Source organism: Lathyrus oleraceus, chromosome 3 (genome assembly GCF_024323335.1).
Source record: "Lathyrus oleraceus cultivar Zhongwan6 chromosome 3, CAAS_Psat_ZW6_1.0, whole genome shotgun sequence".
In the NCBI taxonomy this organism is placed as follows: Eukaryota; Viridiplantae; Streptophyta; class Magnoliopsida; order Fabales; family Fabaceae; genus Lathyrus; species Lathyrus oleraceus.
The window spans coordinates 405,865,919-405,878,395 of record NC_066581.1 but is presented as its reverse complement, the minus strand read 5'-3'; the positions used below and the strand labels follow the sequence as shown (position 1 = coordinate 405,878,395).

Sequence of the window (12,477 nt, the reverse complement as noted above, 5' to 3'; positions counted from 1 at the left end):
AATAAATTGGGCCATGCTTGCCCTCATCTCTGCCAACTCGGCTTGAACCTGATCCATGTTGCGTTGATGGTTGAGCCTTGTTGAGTAGCGATGCGGTCTTTGATCAGCTATCCTGTCTGGACACAGGAATCAAAGTGAGAAGATGGCCTGAGAACACCTGTTATGCAAATGAGATGAGTATGATGCATGCAATGCTTGTGCAAATGCTTTGTTTTCAAGGAACCCTTAGGGTATTGTTTGCAATATTTTGAATATTTACACATTTTAATTGCTCATGGAAACATTTCATTCAATATATTGAGACAAAGAAATACAGCGTTTCTGATTCATTACAAAGAGAAAAGGTAAATAACATCCTATGGATCCCTAGAAGCTCGGGATGCTGGAAGACGGGAAGTGCACAACTTCTTGATCTCCCTCTCATAGGCAGCCTCCATGTCAGCTTTCTCTTTGGCAAGTCGATCATACTTCCTCTTCCAGAATTTGGATGACTGAGGAAGCAGAGAAGTCCAAGTGTCGTTCGGATCGTCGATCACTCGGTGCTCGAGAAACTCAATCATAGCATCCTTTTCCTTGAGCTGCTGCAGCAATTCCTCCCTCTCACGGATCCAGGCACGCGAAAGGTCCTCCTCTCTCAACCCCTCTACACGTTGGGTAGGGAGGGTTGAAGGCCCAGCCATATCCAACGGTGTAGGTCTTGGATGATCATACGGCATCAGGTAGGTTGCAGCTCTCTGTCTGACCCAAGAAGTATAGGGCTCCAAAGCAATGCAGTTCTTTGGACCCAATTCATTCCTACTTTTCTTGTGAATACTGCGCCAAGCACGGACAAATCTGGCTTTCAGGCCTTGGGGATCTTTACCCTCCTGAAAGAACGCGCCTTCTAACAGAATGTTATTAGGTTTATCCTTCAGGGGGAACCCAAGCTGACGTCGTGCAAGAATAGGATTGTAAGTAATCCCACCACATGTACCAAGAAGAGGCACATTAGGGAATTCCCCACAATAGTCGATGATCTGAACGGTATCGTACACGCGATCATACCAGGTGATATCATCATTGGTGAGAGACATGAGTCTCTGAGACCACCGTAGACATCCCTTATTCTCCTTGAAAGCGACTGTCTGCGGCAAGTGCGAAATAAACCACTTGTACAGCAGGGGTAAACAGCAGACAATGACTCCTCCATTCTTCATATTCCTCAGATGCATGGAGACATATGCATCACCCAACAAGGTCGGAACCGGATTAAGGACTGAAAAAATCCTAATGGCGTTCATGTCCACGAACTTGTCGAAGTTGGGGAACAGCACCAATCCATAGATGAGCAGCACAAACAGAGCCTCAAAGGCGTCCTCACTCATGGCCTTCCCATAAAAAGTAGCTTGGGAAATGAGGAACTCGGAAGGAAAACCTTGAATTCCGCCTTTGGTAGTCAGGTTAGCTCCAATCAGATCTTCATCTATGTGCAACAGACTAGCAATCTCTCGAGCAGATGGAATACTCTCTAGGCCACTGAACGGCACTTGATCCAGAATCGGAATCCCAATGAGGTGAGAGTATTCTTCCAAAGTCGGTAGTAGCTGGAAGTCTGGAAATAAGAAGCAACGATGCAACGGATCGTAGAACTGAGCAAGAGTACTCATCAACCCTTCGTCAACCTGAGTGGTGAGCAGAGGCAGAAGCTTCCCATAGCGAGCTTTGAAACCCAAAGGATCTAATACATATGATGTCAGATTCCTTAACTCTTTTACATCAGGCTGCTTGAAGCTGTATTTCTTTGTATGTCTTTTTGGTCTTTCCATTGTCTGAAAAATTTGCAAATAAACCCTTTAAGTTCCTTGAACATTTTCTTTTTCTGATGATGACATGTATGCGGATGAGTGCATGAATGTATGAATGCAACAAACACACTCAAGAATCAAGCAAGTCACACCAAACAAAGGTCGTGGGAAAGCTCTATGTATCCCTAATATCAATCATCCATTTTGGTGGATTTAGGTTTTCACCTTATCGACACCCAAGTTCCATTGATATTAACGGTACATGAACCGGTTCAAACATCCCTAATATCAACCAGCCGCTTTGGTGGATTTTAGGTTTTGCACCCGATCCGGGATCCATTGATATTAACGGTGTTTGAACGACTCAACCACGAATCAAGGGTTTGTTGAGAGTCACGAGCATGGGGTCTCGGTTAAGAACCACCCAAAAGGAGTGTACTAGGGTTTAAACCTGCCAGACATGTTCTATCAGAGGTTCCCATAATCATCGTTCCATCTTTCGAATATTATCGGAGGAACGAATACTCGTATTCCAAGAATATTCTCAAGAGAAACTCTTATGAGTGTAGTATCGCGTGACAATCGTATCAGAACTGACATCTGAACGACCTCCGCACTACGGTCCTAAAAAAAAGCCAAGATGGGTTTGGTAAACTAAGGTCCTTGGCTTCTGCGGCACATGATTGAAAGAATAATGCCTAACCACAAATGACTTGTGTGACATTATTAGTTCAACATGACCTCCACCAAGTGAATGGGCTCGCAAGTCAACTGGCTAAGGAATACTCCACACCAGTCGACAAGACTATGCCATTCTCCTATCCTAGAGTGCACTCGAGTTCGGGTATAGAACTCATCTCACAGACCACCAAAGCAAACAGCAATGTATATCAAGCAATTCACACATTACAATCAATACAGTGATCCCAAATGGTACAAGAATAAATCAAATAACAAATAACAATATATCACAACAAAGGTGAAAAGTAGGCACTACCGCCAAGGAAACTAGGTTCCCCAGCAGAGTCGCCACTTTTCTGTAGCGGTGTATCCGTCGCCATATGATTTATCAATTAAACCATAAGCAAAGCATACAATGAAGTTTCGAGTCGCCACCGCACTTTTATTTATCCAAAGGATTGGCTAAAAAGCGAACAAAAGCCTAAGAAGTTTTACACGTAGAAAACCAATGAAAGATCAGAGATTCCGGGTAAGGGGTAAGTTACGCAATGGGAAGGTGTTAGGCACCCACTACGTCCTAGGTACTCCTAGGGAGCCCTTTTCACACTTGTTGTAAAAGATTGTTATTTGTTAAGACATATGCATTGTGCAAACATGAGTGAGATGATGAGGAAAGAATATACATCTTTTATTATTATTGGGTTCGAACGGATGAACCCGTTGCCTACGTACCTCCCATCAAAGGTAAGGATCAGAACGCCGTAGTTCGGCTAAAAGATTTCCAAAAGTGAGTTGGATTCAATTTTAAACAATAGCACTGAGGCTTTTCATTATCAATGGGAGAACACTCGACCAAAACCAACATCCACCATGCGAGGATAGCTTCGACGTACGAGAGGGGTTAACCCTATTTTCAGTACGGAAGTCTTACTGTCGACTCACTAAAGATAAGGTGAGGTTTACATCAACCACAATGATAATTGAAACCTACGGCTAATGCATGAAAAGATTAATGGACATGGCCAAAACAAGTGAATGAGTGAAGTTAATTGATTGTGATTATGAAAGTGAAGTCAAAGTATGATTAAGATTAATTCAAAAGAAGTATTATGAAATGGAGTTTGTGAAAAGAGTCAAGGACTTGAGTCCAGGTTTTTAGTTTGAAAAAACATGAAGATGTTTGCACAATGTCTAAATCAAGTTTAAGATCAAAGTGTGAAAAGGTTCTAGGACACAATGAGGATGAATGAGTGAGGATGGAAAGTAAAGCTTCTCAGGAGGTTCACTTCTTGAGATCATATAGAGGATGATTCAAGGGTGTCCTTTGGAATGGAAAGTAAGTAATGATGAAATAAACAAACAAATGATACCGGATGCCACTCAATGGTCTTACTCCAATCTCACAAACAAAAGCGGATATCGGATACCAATGGCTGGGTTTACACCAATCTCCTAAAACAGAACTGGATATCAGAGGCCACTCAATGGTCTTACACTAATCTCCTCAAAAAGAAAACAATGAAGAAATATGGAAGTCAACTGCCAGCTTGTGGGACTTATAATTGCATCCTCTCACAAACAAAGAAAGCAAAACAGGGATGTCAGATGCCAACTTGTGGGACTTACTCTAACACACAGTATGATCCTAGGAAAACAACTGCCAACTTGTGGGACTTACAATTGTATCCTTATATACAAACAATACAACAAAATAAGATGAGTGGCCAATGTGATGGACTTATACTCACTTCCATATCATAGGAACAAATGCCAACTTGTGGGACTTACAATTGTCCTCAATGGGCAAACAACAATAACAAAAGTCACACAGACAAATGGTATGATCATGCACTAACGGCAATTGATGATGATGAATGCATAACATATAGGCAAGCAAATGCACATAGAGCAAGCAATCAGTCAAAGAATAGCAAACAGCACACTCTATAGCCAAACAATTGGGGGCTCGCACAAGAGGGTTTGACTTTGAAAGTCCACTGTAATGGGTGAAGGTCGCTCTTAACCTGGCCATTGAGGGGCTCAGGTGAAGCAGATGAATAGGAGATGAGGGGTGTGCCTCATTGCTTCTATCTCAGGTAAGAGAGAGCATCAAAGAAAGTGTGGGAGTTCAGAAAGTAGGAACTCTCTCCACATTATTGACTCGATTAGATCTTGGGTATTTATCTCAATGCTTCAACCAGGTACTGGGAGCAAAGAGAGGACACACTGAATAGTGGGGGATAGATTGCTTATCCCTACCTTCCACCAATTGCCTTACTTGAAGGACTTTTCCTGCTTAGGACAAATTTAAACAAACACAGGCATTGCCTCTTAAGGAGGACTTCAGACAGTTTGCCCGGTCAAATAACAGACCGGGTCTCCAGACTACATGAAGAAGAAGTAATTATACCTCAAAGCGAATGCTAAAAAGCAAAGCAAGCAAGTTCAAAGAACTTAGGCAACTAAAGTACCTGAAAAAAGTCGAACTCATTAGTAAACAAGTCAACAGTCAAAATCAAAAGAAATGGATAAACAGTCAACCACAGGAGGTCAACTGTGCAAAGCAAGACTCAAGTTACATGAGTCACCTACAAAACAAAAGGTTAGCACAATATAGACAAACAAACATCAATCAAATTGGTATGATCTTGGAAGCACTATGCTCAACCTGAAACAGATGAACTCAACATAAGTCCAAAGGACCACTAGGGCTAGCCTAGGGTCAAAGATGGAAGAAAAAGTCAAGGCAGCAAGGAAAAGTCAACTCAAAGTCAAAGTCAACCAATTAGAAAGCAATCACAATTGGGCCCACATTCAAGTCATGCATTATGATCATTTCATGAACATTTGAAGTCAAAGTAAGGCAAAGGAAAGCACACAAAAATCAACAGAATGACATGCATCAAAAGTCAACCCAAGCATTTTCAAAAATCATCAAATAAATCATACTCAATCCTAACATCTAACATAGTAGACATGTAAAATTTCATGGCATTTGGATGAGAGGAAGGCAGTCAATTAAAATCATAAAGTCAAATCAAGTTCAAGTAAGCATGGTGAAAGTCAACAAGCATAGGTCAACTTCAAAAAATCATATCAATTTGAAAACAGAAGAGAAATGAATGAGATTAACACCAATGCAAAGCTCAAAGAGTCTAGTTATCACATATGAAATTTCATGATCATGAGATAAAGTATGAGAATTTCCCAAAAGATTTGGCAACATGTAGCACAAAAAGTCAACCATGGATTAGGCAGGGAAGAAAAATCACAATCAAATGGAAAATTGCACAATAAATTCCAAGAAAATTCATACATGAATTAGACATATGATAGAGGATTCATGCAAAAAATGGGGTCATTTGGATGCAAGGAAACATGTGAACAAAATTAGGGAAAATGCATGTTCATGTTGTAACACCAAATGTAACACATGACTTCAAAAATTCATAACCAGCAAACCACAAATGGGAAATCCACAAACTTTATACCAAAATGAAGGTGAACATGTCTAGTTTCATCACAAAAAATTTCAAAGGCATTGGATATAACATGAGTATTTCACAGTTGAAATGGCACAATGTATCATTTATGCATACATGTTGGGAAATCATTTATCATTTAAAATCCAGACCATGGAAAATTAATTAAAAATCATGATAAAATAGAGGACACATTCATGAGTTTAATGCAAAAAATCTCACAATTTTTGGAGTTGAAATGAACTTAAAATGAATTATGGAAGTTGAGTACAAAAATTGGAATAACATGAGCAAATGGCATGGCAAAGGTCAACAAGGAAGTCAGCGCATGGCAAAGATGTAATTAACCTATTCATTTAACCAAACGACTGTGTTTCAGGGGCGGCCAGGAAATGTTCTGATTGGCTCGCCCCCAATGAAACAGTGACAATGGCAAAAGCAGCCAATCACCTTCATACTTTCTGGGTTTATACACACGAGCTAGGGTTTAAGCATGGCAACTCATGTAACTTCAACAGCAAAACAGATTTTCAGCAAACCCAATCAAGCAGCATGGTAATAGGATGGTTCAAACAGCATCTAAACCAGCATGTTCATAAATTCTGGACAAGTTTTGACAGCATGAACAACAAACAACAACAGCCACTTGTATTTCAAATTCTGGGAATCTCATGCAGCATTAGGGTTTCATGTAAACAGCAGCAGGGCATCGTGTTAATCATGTTCAATCCTCAAATAAACATCTAAACCAAACAAATTAACATAACAGCATGGCATTGTTAACATCAAGTCATCAACCTGTCAACCACACAAACAATAAATTGTGGAAATTCTGGGCAGAGTTTTAACAAGAACGGCGCGCATTCATTCATCATCAACTTGCAATTCGAATTTTCAAAATGTCCAGAAAACACAATCAAACATGCAAACATCATTATTAGACCTCAAGCAACAAGATTATGGTATCCAAATTTATTAAATCCTCATGCACAACACAAATCGAGCTAAAACTTGTTTGAACCTAAATAATAAAATTCATTTTTCTCACAGTATAAACAACCAATTAACATGATGTAAATTGCAATAAGCTCAGTTAAGCAAGCTCTAGCTAATACATGGCATGGATTAGAGAATGATGATGGTCGAAAAATTACTTGGTTGTGAAGAAAATCAAGATGCAGCAGTTGTTTGAAGGATGTAGCTTGGAACAGGTGCGTACAATGCTATGGACTGATGAAACCTTGAAGTATTCCAGCTCAATGATGCTTTGAAGCTTCCAAACCTTGCTTCACCATTGAAGATCCTTTGCAAAACAGAGCTTGAGGATGACCATTTAACTGGGATTTTTCGCTTGGACAGTGGCTCATAAGGATGATGGATGATGAAAAGAAACAAAAGAAACTTGAGGGTTTGAAGGCTAGAGCCAAAATGTCCAAATCGAGCATGAATGGAAAATGGAGCAAAGAAAAAAAATCTGTTGTGCTTTTGGCTGCAGTTAGTTTCTAGGGTTACAAAATGGCAGAAATTGAACTTATATTTGCTGTTTAGATAGTGCTAAGTGAATGGTAAACAAGTTTAACCCAAATCAATTAAAATGCCAACTTGCTAATTTTGTCTAAGTGGAAATGAGGGGTATGTATTGCACGGTTTTGGGCCTTTGGCCAGCTGCAAAATGGCCTACAATTCAACTGTTTTTGGTCTGTTGAATGATTACTACACTTTGCTTCACTTGTTTCCAACCATTTGCATATTTGTGAAATTTGACATTTTGGTCTAGAATGATAGTATGGATATGTCATGAACATGAAATTATGCTTGGAACATGTCACAAATATGGTATAAAGTGAATCCCAATTGGCCAAATGGTGAAAAAAGTTTTAATTCAAAAAGTCAAAGTTTGGTCAAACTTTGATTTTAAATGAAAAAGGTCCAAAAATGCCATTTTGAATGGTAAGGTTTTAGGTCATGAAGTTTATATTTTTGGAAAGAGGATGAAAAATGTGGTTTGTAGGAAAAAACCCCACCAAATTTGGCCTTATGGTTTGAGAGATATGCTCAGTTGAAGTTCAAAAATTGATGAAAATGAATTGATCATATCTTGACAATCATACATGGGATTTGGGAGTTCTTGGACTTTTTGAAAATGGGAGAACAAGATCTTCAACTTTCATGTTGGGCAAAAATTCATTTGGAGCTTGTATCATGATGCAAGTTGAGGATCAAGAAGTTTCTATTTTTGGCAGTTAAAATTACAGGTCCAGTTTCTATTTTGGGAAATCTTCTGATTTGCTTCAAATTCTTCAATGATATTGATTGCCATGATATGTGAGGCCTATTAGGACATGAATAAGCTCCTTCAAACCATTTCTATCCATCAAATCCAAAGAATCAACCACAGTTGACCAACTTTGACCTTCTAGGGTTTTGGACTTGACTGTGCACTTCTGATGAATTCCAAGCCCTAGTTCCTTGAAACCTTGACTTCAAATGATGTCCCAAGACATATGAACTCTTGATGATTGATCATGGTGCCCAAATTCTGCAAGAATGGTCACCATCCATTGCTTTGACTGACTGTTGACTTTTTAGGGTTTTTGCCTGGCTGTGCATGAACTGATGGCTTCTGGACATTCAACCCTTGACTTGAATACTTCAAAAAGACCCCCAAGGCATGTGAACTTGATGGACAAACCCTAAGGCCTTTGCTCCTTGTGAAACAACTTGGCTTGATTGGTAGACTGATCTCCTGATCAGTTTGACCTAATTTCTGCTTGCTTGCACTTGAGGCAACTGGGGACAATGCAAATGCTATGCAATGGATTATGATATGCCATGACCTAATATGAAATGGTATGTATAATGATAGGTGCAAATTTGAGGTGCTACACTTGGCATTACATGTTGTTCTATAATGCTTATTATATTGATTGAGGAACTCACCCTTACGCCTATTTTTCAGGTAACGAGAAATGAGTTGAGTAGAAGCTTATGCTTGGAGTCTAGAGTAGTTCTTATGGGTCATGCTCTGATAGATGTAACATCGGGGAGGGGATGTTTTAATTAAATTGATATTGGTTGTTGAATGATTTACATGTATTGTGTTACATGTTTTACATTGAGTTGAATTATTCCGCTGCGAATTATGCAAAAGAATCTTATTTTGATTTAAATAAATGAGCATGACAGGATATTTTGATAAATGAAGTGAAATGATTGTGTGACACCCTTCGGGGCATAATTACTCTGATGAATATATGTGTATTTTAATTATAATAATTTGGGGTATTTAGAAGGGTGTTACAATGAAGGGTTGCTTCTGAAGAAAGAGGACTTGACAATCACCTTGAATCAAATTGTGCTAAAGTCTATGAATAGAGGTGAATATAGTGAGCTACTGAGTCATTCATCCCGTGCCAAAGGATATTCAGAATGAGGATAGGAATTCTCCACTCTCACCCTTTCTATATTACTTAAGGCTCATGGCACACAAATTGGCTCATGATTGAATAATATAGAATCCACCTTTGTAGTGCTTGAATGATTGCCCAGTCTATCTTGTACTGATTTGAATTGAATGAAGTCTTGAATATTGATCTTTGAGTCTTGAAGTCTTGTACAACTCTTGAGATCTAGTATCCAGTATAGCTTGAACACAAGGGACTTGTATTATCAAGTGATCAAGGGTCTTTTGATCACTTGAATAGACTTGGGGAATTAAGCATTGTCAAAGGATTTAATTCATCAAAGCGAACTTTTATCAATTGAATCAATAAGGTGGAAACAGTTAAAAATTCATGCACAAAGAGATAAGGACTGCAAACCCTAAAGATTAGTCATCTGAATTAAATTCTAAAGTTCTAAATCTAAGGGATCATGCAATGGGTTAAGGTGCAAACAATCATAGAAAATCATATCAAAGTTCACAAGAGACAATTGATTAAAAGATCAATTTAAACCTAAAAGATTATGAACAAACAAATTCTAACCAATTAAAATCCTAAATTGAAATAATTAAAACCTACAATCGAAAGAATCTAAAATCAAATCATGCAATCTACCATAGAAATTAAAATCTAACATAAATCAAGAACTAGGTTAATGTCATATTTTTCAATTCATTTTTGAACAATCAATTAAAGAACTAAACAATTCAATTAATTCTAATTAAAACTATTAATCATATGAAAAACCTAATTAGCTAACAATTTATTTATATTAACAACTTGCATTATCATGATCCATTATCATACAAAATGTAACAAAATAAAAACAAACAAATATCAAAATAAAATGAAAAAAGAAAAGTCCAAGCGGGGGTATATTAATCAATTCAGAGGTGCAATCAGCAGGAAATGAATGCAGGCCCAAGCAAAGGTCCAAAATTAATTTCAGCAAGGAACAGGGGGTGTAGGTGCAAGGACAGTGTGAATAGCACATTTTTGGACCAAAGGCCCAATGCAGAGGGAATGTTGAATAAGGAAGTGAGTCATCAAACATAATCCATGTGCCAAAAGTAAAAAACATGTTTATCACGTGTTAAGACTTATTTCAAACAAACCCGAGGTCTCTCTTTTCTCTCCATCAGAATTCGTTTCTCCTCCGCCGCGACAGAGGTCGCCTCCGGCGGAGGCGGAGTCCTAATGTCCAAGCCAATCAGATAAATGCCTTCGTCTTTCTCTCATGATTCCAAAAATCACCATGAAACAACCTGATTCTTCATAAGTTGTCTGAATCGAAGCGGTTCCTCAAAGAAACCTAAACCTTAGATATAAAATTAAATTCTAATCCCTCGGAATCAAAGCCATAGATGTTAGGCCTTTGATTACCCTAAACCTCTTCTACACTCTAGTAACATGCATGAAGTGAAAAGATGAAAAAGATCAGAAGCAACTCACTGGAGCAAAACCAGAGTTCATGTAAGATGCTCTGAAGTCTTTTAACATTTCTTCTCCTTTGCCTGATTCTTCTTCCTCTTTCTTCTTCTAGAAACATCTTCTGTGCTTTTTGTGTGAATCGTGAAAGATTATGTTCTAAATTCGAGAGGGAGCGTGTGATGGATGAATCTCGAGTTGATGATGAATCATGAATCCCGAAATGAATGAAGGTTGATTGAATTTATAGGAGGGAGATAACAAGAGGATTTAAATCTGTTAAATGATTGAGAGGGAAGTTTGTTGGAGGTGATTCACGGTGTGAATTTGTTATCTAGGATATGTTATATTAGTTAGTTAGATTAGGTTAGCTAGTTAAAACTGGAATGAATCAGTTACAGTTAGTGTAATATGAGTCTAGTTTTTCTGTTAAGTGAAAACGAATTAGTTAGTTGCAGTCTGAGTTAGTTTAATTTTTGTTATGAAATTTGATTGATGTTAGCTGTAAGTTTTAATGTTTGACTATTAGTTAGTTTTACATTACATTGTTGTTTGTATGAACTGTTGCTAATGAATGTTATAAGACTGTCATGATCGAAATATTTGGAGCGTTAGATGAATGTGAATGAATGCATTATTGATGTTCCCTTGTTGTTATGACTTTGATGATTTGTTAGGTTGGTTTGGACATGGTCTGTAATGAATGCATTATTGATGTTACACTGTCAGTTGCCTTGCTTGGTTTTGATGAATTGCATCGGATATTGGCTAGGTATATGAAGGTTTGTAACTGCTGCTGTTATGATGATGCATGATGCATTGTGTATTGTTATTATGTGAATGAATGTATGGGGCATGTTTTCTAGTGTTATGAAGGAATGCTTGTAATGATCATGCCATGGTATGTTTTGAAGTGTTATTCTTGTGCTAGGGGTGTTATGATATTTGGATGTATGGTTGGTAATGACATGTTGGATCTTAGTTGAATAGGTTTTGCTATGTTTGGTTATGATGCATGGTTAACATGTGAATTTACTTTGTGGCTAATGGAATTGGTTTATGCTATATGGTATTGATTAGTATGTAATGTGATGTGTTATGCATATGCTTGACATTTGTTTTGTATGGTTGCTAATTTATAATGCATGGCTTGAATGGTTTTGTAGGATGTGCAAAAGGGGAATAATGGAATCAAAGGCATGACTTGTTCTTGAAGAAGTGGTGAGGATTTGGATCATGGCAAGACAAAGTGGAATATTCAAGTGAAAAATGGACTTTATGGTTTAGGATGGTCAAAGTATGATTAGTTGGCTTTGGTCAACTGGTTTACCAAAAGTCAACTTATGCAAAAAGTTGTAATTTATTTGTAACTTCGTATGATCATGTATGGACAATGTAAATATGATCTGTATGAATGAAATGAATTATTTTTAGTGAAAAATATTCTTATGACTAATGAACCAAGTTTGAATTTCAAATTACCACTTCCCTCCAAGTTTAATTTGAAATCACTTTAAACCAAAGATCTTAAATGCACTCTAAAACATGCTTGGATAAATGACTGAAATGGAAATCAAAGGATCATGAATGAAGTATGAACAACTTGACCAAATGGACCTTTAAAATTATGAACTTTAATGGAAACTTGAACCATGACTC

General features: G+C 37.9%; 1 long non-coding RNA gene across 1 annotated transcript; it reads left to right on the top strand.

Moving 5' to 3' along the window:
- Nucleotides 1-10,432: 10,432 nt before the first annotated feature.
- Nucleotides 10,433-12,259, top strand: LOC127127963 (uncharacterized). The gene is made up of 2 exons (XR_007805568.1): nt 10,433-10,863; nt 11,985-12,259. It is a non-coding gene; the product is annotated as an uncharacterized LOC127127963 (long non-coding RNA).
- The last annotated feature ends 218 nt before the right edge of the window (nt 12,260-12,477 follow it).